This window comes from Zalophus californianus, chromosome 4, assembly GCF_009762305.2.
Source record: "Zalophus californianus isolate mZalCal1 chromosome 4, mZalCal1.pri.v2, whole genome shotgun sequence".
Taxonomy (NCBI): domain Eukaryota; kingdom Metazoa; phylum Chordata; class Mammalia; order Carnivora; family Otariidae; genus Zalophus; species Zalophus californianus.
This window is the reverse complement of record NC_045598.1, coordinates 125,072,335-125,086,086: the sequence shown is the minus strand read 5'-3', so window position 1 is coordinate 125,086,086 and position 13,752 is coordinate 125,072,335.

Here is a 13,752-nt window from a genome sequence, read left to right as displayed (position 1 = left end):
TTTTCCCCACTCCCACTGTGGGTAGTACAAGCTCTAAGCCAGGATAACCCTCCCCTGGCACATCCTCATCTCTTCCTCCCACAATCCTGCTGGTCTCTTTCCAACCCCGAGTCAGAGCAATCCTTTGAAGATGTAGATCAAATCCTGTCTCTCCTATGTTCAAATATCTCCAGTGACTTTCTATCCACACCGAGAACAAGTTCAAATTCTGCATCTTAGCCTACGCGGGCCTACACTATCTGGTCTACTCTATCCATTCCCACATGGCATTCCATTGTATTTTCATTACTGGTTATGTAGTACTCCAGTTAACTATCGTTAACTGACCACCGATTGATTAGTATCATCGCTTCTAATTTTTTCCTGCTATAAGCAAGGCTGAAGCAGACATAATGATGTGCACGTGATTGCACAATTAGGCAGTTTTACCTTCGTCAGAAATGTGTTGCCAGACTTCTTCTGCGGAAACATTATACCAATTACACTGCCATCAACCTGCTTCTTTCCGAGGCTGACTCTGGTTATGGCTCAGCCTCTGTGGCAGCCAGAGCCGATGAAGCAAGTCCTGGAATTTTGCATCTGAATTCCTATTTTGATGGTGGTGAGATTTTGAACTACTGTTGGCATCGAATCCAGTGCCAGTCTTCCCGCTTTGCCTTGTCAAATTGGACAGGGAGACGGCTGTCTTGCAAAAGTGGAATTGTCACTAATTGGCCACAGAGGAAAGATTCAAAAATCTTGCCAAAAGTCTCCTGTATTCTAAGGGAATAAAATCCTCCACATAACTTTCCCTCTCATTAAAAAGAAACAAACCCAATATGAAAAGCACTTGGTCAACTAGAAAGCACTGTATAAGTGCAAGGCATCATTGCTATTCTTGCTGAGGTTACTGGCCACTTGTGGGCAATGCTGCTGGGGCTCACTGAATGCAGGGACAGGGAGGCCTGTCTGTCCAGGCTTCCTTTTTTACCAGGTTGTTATGTCCTGTTAAGAAATGTCAAGGAAGAAGCAACAGTAAATAACTTTTGACTTCACTTTGGCTTTTTCATTTAGATTAAAGCAGAGCACTTCAGGTGCAGTCTACATACAAAGTGAACACTCTGTAAAATGTTTTGTCACTTGTAATGTTTGGGATTCAAGTTGGTTTTCTTTATTATGACAAAGTAAATTTAGCAAGAGTTAAACATCGCTTCCATACTGAAAATGACAACCACTTATTTTTGTCCACTATGTGGACACTGTGGAAAAATTAATGGTCTGTGAGAAAGAGAGTTAAATCATTAATTCTTGTTCCAAGGTAGCATGTAGCCCATAGTATTTTATTAAAAATGTTACATATCATTTATAAAAAATCAAGCCAGATGATACACTCCTGAACATTTCAGAGAACGGGATTTTAACAAATCTATTTCTATTTAAATTTAAAAGAATGCAAATATGTTTACAAGTCTAGAAATATGTATGTTGGAGTTTAAAATGTGAGTGAATAAATTTTCAGGAGTTAAACCACTTATTTTTAGAATTTAAAGTAGGTTTTAATTTTAGATTTTCCTAAAATGAAACAACAACAAAAAAAAGACAAATGCTGCCTTCTATAAGATGTCAGAGTTTGAGGGAATAGCTGATCTTTGAATTATTCACTGAGATAAATAATTTCTATTAATACATAAATTCCTTGTTTTTGTCTTATTTTAAAAGAAGTTTTATGGCAGCTCTAACTTTACCTTGGATATCTCTTGGCCACACTGAGCAGGGCATCAAGCTTACCGCAGTCTATTCTTTTAAACTTCCCAAGGATCAAAACTGGAAAAGGAAGGGAAGCCAAATATAAGTGAAAAATATTGAAAGAATAAACCATGCTATTTGTTTTGGATTAATAATCTATATTCATAGTCCAGTATTTGTGATTTTAGTAACATGCGAAATTGCTAAAGATCCCTCTTCTCATTGCTTCCTTGTCAAATTTTTGCATGCAATCATAAATAATCTTAATTTGGTTAAGTTTTAAAAGGTTAGGTTAAAAAGTTCATTTGACATTTTAGATTCAAGTAAAATAAAACTTTAGCTTTATTTCATGAATCTTTAGAGATCAGCAGAAACTTAAAGTAACTGATTCTGACTTTCTGCCAAACAAGCCCATATCCTGATTAAACTCAATGGTTCATCCTGCCCTGCCTTGACTAGGGTGGTTGAAAGTTGTTGGAGAAAATGACACCATCAGGATAGTTGAAATCACCTCCTTTTGTGACCATGAATATCAACTAGGCACTGGGAACTGTCAGACATTACAGTTTCCAAGAACAACAATAAAACCATGACCTACCTCTTGCCAGAGACAATGTTCAATACTTTCTTATTCGTTCAACCTCAGATGTTCACCTCTCTTCTTGGAACACATTCTTATCCAGAGCTAGGACACCACACATGCCTGCTCCTCTTTTCCTACCTAACTCCCTCTCCACTTTCTCCACATCTTTTGCTGGTGCTTTCTCCTCGGTCAGCATCTCGGCAGGCTCTAGCAATATCTCTTTGGCTCTTTAATTTTCTCTACATTCACTCTTTTCTAGGCAAATTCATTTAATTCCATGGTTTTTCCTATAGATATTCTGATGGTACTCGAGAGGAAACCACAGACTCAGGAGGCAACTCCCAGACTCTCCTCTCCTGCGAGCTCTAGATGCCCCTAGTCCACAGCCCGTTTTGCATCTGCATTCAGATGTCCAGTGATACCTCAGTCTTAACAAGGCTGAAACCTCTCCAGTCAAATACACTCTCCTGCCCAAGCCTTCCCCACCTCTGTGTACATCAGCTGCTTAGCAATCGTTCTTGCTTAATTTCTTTTCTCCACTCTTTACCTCTAATAGCTTGGCGATTCATTTTGGGTCTTCCATCATTTCTTTGCTGCAATGCTGCCCAGACTGTTGCATCACTCACCTGTGCTGTAGACAGATCTTAAGTGCCTTTTCACTTTCTACCTGTGGCAACAAAATCCTTCCACCGTACAGCAGCCAGGTTGATCTTTCTAAAGTATAAAGCAAATTATGTTAACCGCTTCAAATGCTCTGATGTTTTCCTGTTGCAGCAGAATAAAATCCAAACTCCTACAAGGCCCCACGTGATCTGCTCCTCCGACCTCATCTATCCCCAACCCTGTGTTCAGCTGCCCACAATCACTGCTATTGGCTTCATCTTCTTTGCGCACACTCAACTCATTCCTGCTTTAGTGTCTTTGATGTTTCTTCTACTTGGAATGTGGGTACAAAGGCTGCCTCTATTCCCAGTCCCATTCTCAACTGAAGTTTCCCTTCCTCGGAGAGGCCTTCGCCTTCCACCCTAGCTAAAGTAGCTCCCTCCCTGTCACCATCTACAGCATCATCTTATTTTATTTTCGCCCTGGGCACTTCGCAATAGTATCTGAAGTTAGTTTCTGTTCATATGTTTATTACTCATTTAATCTTCCTCTCTCTTTTAGTAGGATGTAAAGATGAGGAGGGCAAAACTCTAATCTTGTTCACCACTGTATTCCAAAAGTCTAACATAGAGCCAAGAACAATGCATCCAAATGTAACTGTGATTAGCTATTCCACCTCCTAATTTTACAGATTAGAAAACTGAGACCAAGAGAAGTAAAATAACTTGCTCACGGCCATATCAAGTTAGTAAATAGAGCTACTATATAGACATGTAAATCAACCTTTGAATTCAAGTTGAATTCAAATAGGATAGAGATAGATGCAAAGTGCTATTGGCGCTCAGGATGAGGACGCATTGCTGAGCCTGGGCGGGGAGAGGAAATATGTGTTGATGGAGAGCTCAGGAAGAGAGGCCATTTCGGTTGTCGTGAGGTTGAGAAGGGTGTCACAGGCCGGACCTACATCCTGTGTGAGAGCCTGCCATGTATGAAGGCAGACGGATCCTCGAGGAGTGCCAAGTACCTCCGTGGTTTTACGTGATCAGAGCTATGTTATAGAGAGTAAGTCTGGTGCCTGAGCAAGAGCTTTTTGAGATGTCAGAGAAGGCAAATGCTTATGAACTTTATTCTTATGTGTGAGGAATGAAGTTTTAGAGCCTTCATGGAAAGCACGGGTCACCTTGTAGGTGTAGAGAAGAAACATGCAAGGTGCACCTTGTAAGCTGGGGAGGATGAGGAGGGACTCTGTTCTCAAGGCGGTGTTCTTCCAGCTGGTCTGAATATATACCTCTTTCATTTTGGAATCTCTCTGCATAGGAACAAAGAACCGCCTCATCTTTGATTGAGTATTGCATTTCAAAGGCAGGGCTGCCAAAAAGTAGAGGCCAGGCAAGTGCTGTTGGATTTACATTCTGGACAGGTTAGGTCTGGGCCAGCCCAGACCATGGCCAGGTTGAACACCTTTTTCACATTCCTGTCCAGTCTTCTGTAAGCACTCATGTAGCAATTGTCTTCCAGGTCAACACAATGAAAGTGTATTTCTCCATAGCTTAGTGCTCATCTGCCTGTCCAGAGAAATTGGAAAGAAACCCACAAAGAGAGGTCCACAGAAGGGCTGAGGGATTTGTCTAAGTGCTTACTGAAGCCAAGAGACTTTGTTTTCCTCTTTGATTCAGGGGTACCTCATTGTCTTTTATAATCTGAAAGGGGGCTGGGCTGAGAACCTCTGCCACTTCTTTCTTTCCAAGAACCTGTCATCACTTAACCTCTCTTAATGAGAATCTGTGTATAAATTTTCCAAATTTTCACTTTTGTAAATTCCAACCACAGTGAAAACATATATATAAAATATATATCATATGCATTCATGTCTTGATATAGTATTAGCATATTTATTTTTACTTAAGATAATTTGTCATATGTTTTTTGTTATCCTAATTGTCAAATGTTTTTAAGAATTCTCTGTGAAAATCCTACACAAAATATTCTTCTGTCCTACAACATATTTAATTTGCTCAAGAACTTCGGGTCTGTGTAGTCAGGAAAGACTTAAGTATCCCATAAATTCATACTTTGATTTTGAATATATTTTGGCACAAAAGGAGAATAAGAAATTAGAAGTAACTTTGGCTTCCTCACTTGATTTATATTTACTTATGAACTATGGTTCCATTGGTTAAAATGCTTTGAAAACTGATGCTAATGAGATTTAAGTCCCTATGAAATCTGAGTGTGATTTTTCTCCCAATTTTTAAATTTTTATTTCTAAAATAATTATGTTAATTTATTTCCAACAATTCAAAATATTCTACTGGCTTTAATTCCATGCCCTCCATGAGACAGTCTAGAAGCAAGCATAATGAACCCTCAATTACTATCTCACAGAAATGGAGCAAAGATCAATAAAGTACTTTCCAAGTAAAGTGTAATATATGCATACTTAGCAAGCAGACATTCGTAAGTGATTGTTTCAGTAGATAATGTTTCCTCTCACCTTTAATATAGAAAATGCCTAGGTAGCTCTACTATGTTTGTGTGTCCATGCTTGTGGGATTTCTAATGGACAAACATTTAAGAGAATTGTCAATTTTATATTTGTTAAGGCTGCATTTAAAATGATAACTTAGATGAACATCTTATCTGCTAATCAACAAAGACAAAATTTGACATGCTGTTTTTATTTGTTTATTTAAGAAATATTTACTAAACATTTATTACAAGCTTGCCCTGTTCTAGCCAATGGGAGTAAGTAGTAAACTAAATAATTTTTTAAAGTTTTTACTTAAATTCTAGTTAGTTAGCATACAGTGTAATATGAGTTTCAAGTGTACAATATAGTGATTCAACACTTTCATGTAACACCCAGTGCTCATCACAGCCAAGTGCATTCCTTAATCTCCATCACCTGTTTTACCCATTTCATCCCCCTCCCCTCCCACCCACCTCCCTTCTGGTAAACATCAAGTAAACTAAATAAATTTTTTGGTCACATAGAGCTAATGTGTATATAAACCTAATTTCCTTTTCCCCTTCCTCCTCTTTCCCTCCACAATTATTTGTTTGTTTCAGTTATTTTAAAGATGAGGTATATCTGTAAAAATCCTCAGTTTTCTTTTGTGAATTTTCATTGTTATTCTCCATTTCCATTTCCCAGGTTACAACTTCCAAAGCTATTTGTGAATTGAAGTAAACTTTTAAAATGTTGTTTTCTGAGGCTAATTTAAGCATAAAATGCTCTTTGCGGGCGCTTGGGTGGCTCAGATGGTTAAGCGTCTGCCTTTGGCTCAGGTCATGATCCCAGGGTCCTGGGATCGAGTTCCGCATCGGGTTCCCTGTGCAGCGGGGAGCCTGCTTCTCCCTCTGCCTCTCTCTCTCTCTTATGAATAAATAAATAAAATCTTTAAAAAAAATAAAATGCTCTTTGCTCTTATTTTTTTTTTCAGGATGGCATCTTTAGAACAGGTATAAAGCAATCCCTAATCTAGAACTTCTGTGACAGTATCCACTTTTTGTTTATTAGCTTACCTAAAGTGCTCACTTCTCACAATCAGGTCATTAATCCATTTTGAGCTTATTTTTGTGTATGGTGTAAGAAAGTGGTCTAGTTTCATTCTTTTGCATGTAGCTGTCCAGTTTTCCCAACACCATTTGTTGAAGAGACTGTCTTTTTCCCATAGTATGTTCTTGCCTCCTCTGGTGTTGATTAGTTGACCACAAAAACATGGATTTATTTTAGAACTGTCTATTCTGTTCTATTGATCTGTGTGTGTCTATTTTTGTGCCAGTACTGTACTGTTTTAATGACTACATCTTTGTAGTATATCTTGAAATCTGGGATTGTGATACCTCCAGCTTTGTTCTTTTTCAGGATTGCTTTGGCAATACGGGATGTTTTATGGTTCCATACCAATTTTAGGATTATTTGTTCTAGTTCCATGAAAAGTGTTGTTGGTGTTTTGATAGGGATGGCATTACATCTGTAGATTGCTTTAGATGGTATGGACATTTTAACAACATTTGTTCTTCCAATCCATGAGTATGGAATATCTTATCTTCAATTTCTTCATCAGTATTTTTTTTTTATAGTTTTCAGGGTACAGAGCTTTTTTTTTTTTAAACTTTTTATTTATTTATTCATGAGAGACAGAGAGAGAGAGAGAGAGAGGCAGAGGGAGAAGCAGGCTCCCAAGGAGCAGGGAGCCTGATGCGGGACTCGATCCCAGGACCCTGGGATCATGACCTGAGCCGAAGGCAGACGCTTAACCATCTGAGCCACCCAGGTGCCCTGGGGTACAGAGCTTTTACCTTCTTGGTTAAGTTTATTCCTAGGTATTATTTTCCGTGCAATTGTAAATGGCATTGTTTTCTTAATTTCTCATTCTGCCACTTCATTATTAATGTATAGAAATGCAACAGACTCTTAAATACAGAGAAGAAACTGGTGGTTGCCAGAAAGGAGGTGGGTGAATGGGGGAGATAGATGAAAGGGATTAAGAGTATACTTATCTCGATGAGTGCTGAGAAATATATACAACTGTTGAATCATTATATTGTATGCCTGAAATTAATAAAAAATACTGTATATTAATGATACTTGAATTAAAAAACAGGGAAAAAATCAAAATGCACAATTCTGAGCCATGTTTGAGGCAACCCTGATTTTATATACCCCTAAATTCAGATCCACATGTTGGGGCTTTCATTTTGCTGCCCATTTGTAGCCCTGTTTGGCTTGAAATGGTTTGGGCAATAGGATATTTGACTCAGAATTGACTTCTATCCTCATGGTCACTTTTAAGAAAGCTAGAATTTGCATCTAGAACCATAGAAATAAAAGACAAATGCATAAACCCAAGGAAACAATTAGCTTCCCATTACAACATTTTATCATCTAGTCCTGTGTAGGTCTGTGTCAACACAGATTGACAAAGTCATAGAATTTTATTAGACAATGTGAAAACTCATTTGCGAATTTTATTGCCGTCCATCATTGCTCACATTCACAGTCCAGAGGCTCTCCATTGTTGTGAATAACAATTGGGAGCAATGGCTGGCGATGGCCAATGTAGAGGTTGCAATTTCTCACCGACAGGTGTTCTTTCCTAATTACCTCCATTAGTTCCTCTTTATTGCAAGACTCCATGTCCTGTTCATATTCTCTTTACCAAATACCAAACTAGAACTAACAGCTCCAGTGTGCAGCGAGACAATCACCATACACTCACCAGGTACTATTTCAGTTCAGGGGCTGGTGTCCACAGGACTGCAGTCTGATGACTAGTGTTCTAACCTGTGTAGGACTTCAGGCTACAAGGAAAATCCAGAGAGTCAAACCCAGAAGTCTGTAATCTGTGAAAGGTGCTCCCATTCTTTGGGGGTGGTGGGTTTGAGCTGAGTGCCCCAGAAAGCCAAACCTACACTGCCACCCAACAAAAGCAAACTGCAGTTGTCCTGGGATGGAGATTCTGACATTTATGTGAAGGTGATGCTTTTATTAATTATTCTAGGAAGCATAGCTTGTTTCTTGGATTTTTCCCCAATATACAGAGGACTTTAACAATATCTAAAGTATAATTATTACCAATAATACTATATTTAAAAAACATTTTACATTGTATATACTGCTTTCAATGAGTTGTGAGTTATAACCCTATGAGTTATATGAGTATATATTATTAGTTCCCATTTATTTTTCTCCTTCCTTTCCTCCCTTGACTTGTTCTTTCCTTCTCCTTCTTCCTTTTCTTCCTTCTCTTTTCCTCCTTCTTTTTGATAACAGATAAGGAAAGTTGAGGCCCCTATAGATCAGTTCATTTGCCTGAAGGTACACAACTTTTAAGTGGACAAGCTGGGACTAAAATCCAGCTCTCTAGATTCCAAAGATTATTCTTCTTTTTATTTTCTCATGGGTCCTATTCCACAGAATGTCCAATAAAATGATGACAGGAACCATTCAGCCTGTAACCTTCATAAATATCTATTATCATACAAGCAAAGCATATGACCACACTTTTTTTTATTTTCCTGTGAACAAAGTCTGAATTTGATCACTCTTAAAAGCTCTAAGTGCTGAACTTTTGATAAAGTTCTACATCTTTTCCTTTTTTTTTAATCTGATGGCACCATTTCTTCAGCCAAGGCTTAGCTCTTTTAATAAACAGGTCAGTGAGCATTACTATAAGATGAAAAGGACTAAAAAGTGAACATCAGATATCAACAAGAGGTCAGACAGCACAATATATTAGGGTCAGAAATCAAAAGTTCCCAGTGTTTGGGGGGCTGGGGTGCATCCTGGGCCTGCAGAGGTGGAGCAGGATGAGGGGCTCTGAGGGACTGTGGTAAGGGTCCTGGCTGGGAGGTAAAGTCAGGATGGGAACAGACACAGATGCACTGGTGGAACCCACTACACTTGAGGTCCCCAGAAGAGTCAACCCCTACTTAGTCATCAACATCATGCCTTCCCAGGATGGCAAGGAAGAAAATGTGAGACTACCTGTGCCCAGCAGGCACTCGGTGCCCCTACCCTGGGGCTAGGCCATGCCCTGCAAACTGCTGCTCCTTCTGCCCAGCCTACTGCAGCCCTGGCGTCATCCATACTGTGTCAAGGACAAGGAAGGTAGTGGTTTTCCTTCCACCTTTCTGTACGCTGCAATGGGTGCCACCTTCACTTAGTAAAATCTCAGCCTCCCCTTTTTCTCTTAACCTCCTGTGACATTAGATGTTTGTTTTTATAGGTGGCAAATAAACCCAAACTCATTGTCTTCTATGGCAGGAAACCAATCAAGAAAACGTATCAGAATTTTTTCTTTGGAATACATTGCAGTGATACCTGATCTGTGTGAAAATTAACAAAAGAGACCTAGTTTAGAATGGATTGGAAGGCCGGCAGGGGAGCTCTCATGCCTAGAACTCCTGGTCAGTTGCAGACCCAAAAGGAAGAGATGCACACCGCAAGCTGATATTTACAACCCCAGCAGTAGGAAAGAGGTTTTCCTTTGCCCTGAAAACAGCCCAGGCAATGAGGATACCAGCCCAGCCAATGAAATACAGACAGGCCAGCCAGTGAGAAGCCACTATACTTCAAACTCCCAGTTTACTCCAATGGACTTTTTGTTTACAACTACCACTCCCAAGTACCCAACCCCCTACTTTAAAAACAAAATAAAAGATCCTCCTATCCTTTGTTCTGTGGACAAACCTATGGTTTTGATGTAACTTTTGTGTCCTGGATTATAATTCTCTGCTATTCCCAAATCAACCTTTTTTTTTGGCTGGTAAAAATAAATAAATAAAATGGCCAGTGTTTGGAGGTGTTCTGATTTCACCCTCGCAAAGGAAAATGCCATTTATGCAGAGCGATTGGGGGAAAGGGGGGGTGCAGAGGTGTAAACTGCAGAACCTAGTCTTTGGCAGTGGTTTCTCAAGGTCATTTCAAAGACAATGCTCATTCTTCTACCATGAGTTTTACACTTTGAAATGTAAATCTCGTGTTAAGTTACCATACTGCTATAGTTTGCTATTTTGTTTCTATTGTCTTGCTATTTTTTTTTCAATGCCTGGTGCCTGTATGCTTACCTCACCTGCCATGGAACAATTCATCATCTCTAAATCAGTGACACAACCTAAGATGGGACATGGGAGTAAGACTAACGGAAGATTTATTGCAGGGAGTGGCAAGGTGTGAGTGTGTGAGTTTGTATTTCTCTGCCTTTGCCTTATATTTAGCAAGACCAGAGTAATTTCGCTGTTCTAGCAGCGATGTCTTTTCAGTTCGGTATCATTGCTTACAACAGTAATGACTCTTTTGGTTGTGTGGGGAAATTTAAATTGCTATAAATAGCACAACTGGCAGCAAGTGCGTGGCATGCGGGATGTCCTCTCTTGAGGTGGGATTCCTTTCCTTTCTCCTGCTTCTTTTCATGATGCTGCCTTTCTCCCTGGAGCTTCTCTGACTGATTCACATTACGGTAACTTCTCCGATGTTGCTGTGGGCCCCTCCATGTCCAGCCCACATCACAGAATAGATGCCACAGGGAAGTCCTCTTGTTAGTTTAACCACCTGTGGGAAAACGCTACTGTTTTATCTATTTGTAAGCTTGTTATGTTCTGGTTTGTAACTTCAAAAATATTTAGAATTGTTTAAAGGAGGCTTGGCCCCTTTAAAAAGCAGCTTCAGCAAGCAGGATGACACAGGCAGTGATGAAAACCAAAGCTGTTGAGAGCTACAGCTGTCTGGTCCTTTCGTATGCAGATTTATGGAACAAGGAGGGGTGTTTGAGAAGGAGCTGAGGGAAGACTCACAAGAGAGTTGGCAAACACACAGTGAAGAAGAGGGGCCTCGTGCTTCAGTCTCCCAGGAAATAAAGGCTGACTCAAGGAATCAATAGCATTCAGACTTGGACAGGACTTTTATAATCCTAGTAATGTGATCTAGTCTCATCTTCTTACCTTACAGAAAGGGCAAGTGATGTGTTGAAGGTCACAGAGCTAGGAAATCCAACTCCAGAAAACTTTTTCTGAGGCCAAGTGTAGCATTCTTTTCAGGATCTTTTGCCCTGTGCCGGACACATAGTAGCTGCCGACATATCCGTGTCTAATGAATGAATGATTGGATAAAAGCATTTATGGCAACCAAGAGGTGTCTTAAACATCTAGCAACTTCTTGCACAACTTAAAAAAAGTTAGGAATCAAGCAAAGAGAAGGAAAACAAGTAAATCTTGTTGCATTGGTATTCTTGTCTGGATGACGTTACATTTATTTGATGGTTTAGTTAATTGAAAACCTGAAGTGCCTGCAGGTGCCTGCAAGGCCTTCAATGGGCACTGACTCCACCGCGAGCCATGCAAATGAATGTGAGTAAAGGTAAACAAGCAAGATTTTTATGAAGTAAGATTGTGTTTCTCAAAAGCTTCACAGTTCTCTTGCTTTTAGATAGCTTTAAATGGTATCTCATTTTCTACAATTTTCCTGATGGAGTATGATGTCTTACAGGATTCATTTCATACTTATTTCTCAAGTTGATCGTTGCAAAGCAATTCTGATACCAACTACCCAGAGGGCAAGCTTCCTTCACAGGCACAGTGCTCCCCCCCCCCACCCCCACCCCTTCAGGACTCTCCTCACTTCAGACACTAGCTGCAAGTTCAGGGGTTGGGCCACTCACACTTTAGACCAACTGGTTGCAAATTTGGGTGTTTCCACTACCCCCTCAGGTTTAATAACTAACTACAGTGACTCCCAGAACTCAAGATTCAGGATTAGAGCTTTAGTCTAAAGATACAAATCAAGATCAGCCAAAAGAAGAGACCCACACGGTGAAGTCTGGCAGCATCCCAAATATGAGGCTTTTGTGTCCTCGGGATATGTCACCCTCCCAGCACATCAGTGTGTATCACCAACCAGGAAGCTCACCTCAGCTTCGGTGTCCAGAGCTTTTACTGGAGTCTCATTATGACTCAGATGACATGATTGAATCAACATGGTTGAACTCAATCTCCATCTCCTCTCCCCTCCTGGAGGTTGGGCTGCTATCCTGTGGCTCAATGCCACAACCCTTCAATCACATGATTGGTCTTTCTGGTGTGGCCAGACCTCTTTCTGAATTACTGCATTAACATAGACTGTCAGGGCCCGGGTACACTCCTTGTACACTTGTACACTCCTATCACTTGGAAAATCCCAAAGATTTAGAGGGTAACTCCCAGGACCCAGTTCCTTATTATACAGTAATTATATTACCCTATCAATATTTTATTAAAGAACATGTTTAGAAAGAGGAAAGAAATGGATCTGTGTCAGTAATGGTTCTTACCAACAGCCCTCGGAGAGAGAAGAAAACCCCCTTACCCCAGGAGCAAAGGGGGTTCTATATCTCCAACCACAGTGCTCTTTTACTTCTCTGCCTTTCTCCTCCAGCTCTGGGTTAACTCTTATACAGCCTATTTCATCAGCTTTGTAAAATAAACAATGAAGTTATAACACTAATTTTGCTGCTAATATAAATAGCTGACATTTCTTAAGCACTTACTATGTGCCAGTAAGTTCAGCATGTACATCATCATGTTTGATTCTCAAAACATCCCCAGGAGATGGGGACTGCTATTATTATTTGACAGATGAAGAAATAAATGTCTTCAGAAGTTAAGAAGTGGGATCCAGCTCTCTGAGGTAGCATGTAGCAGAGCTGCCAGGGGCTCAAGTCCTCATTTGGCTGATGCCCCAGCTCTATTAGCCATACGCTATCCTGCCTTCCAGTGACCGTGTTGAGAGGCCATATAAGAGCACAAATTATGTATAAGAGAGAAATTGTACACAAAAATGCTACTCACTTTGGGTATTTTAAGTTTCTATAGTTATTTGTAACTATTAGTCCTAATTTTAAGTTTCTATAGTTATTTTAAGTATCTATAGTTATTTGTAAGTTTCTATAGTTATCTGTAACCATTAGTCCTAATTCACCTTTACTTCTAAGGGCACTATATTAATTAAGAGCAAAGACTCTGATGCCAGATTACTTGGCTTTTACTTAATAGCTGTGTGACTTTGCATAATTTCTTAACCTCTCTGTGCCTTAATCATCCACTTGTAGTGATATAATAGTATTTATCATAGGATGGTTGTGAGGAATACATGATATAATAGTATTTCACATAGGATTGTTGTGAGGAAATTCAGTGAGCTCTTGTATGTGAAACACACAGAACAGCGTCTGGCAAAGAGCAAACACTATGCAATGGTTAGCTACTGCTGTTTTCCCCCCAAAATTCCAAGGTAGAAATGTATGACTTTAACATTTCATAACTTTTGTATCTCTAAGCATTTGACTTTTGAGGGGAAGTAA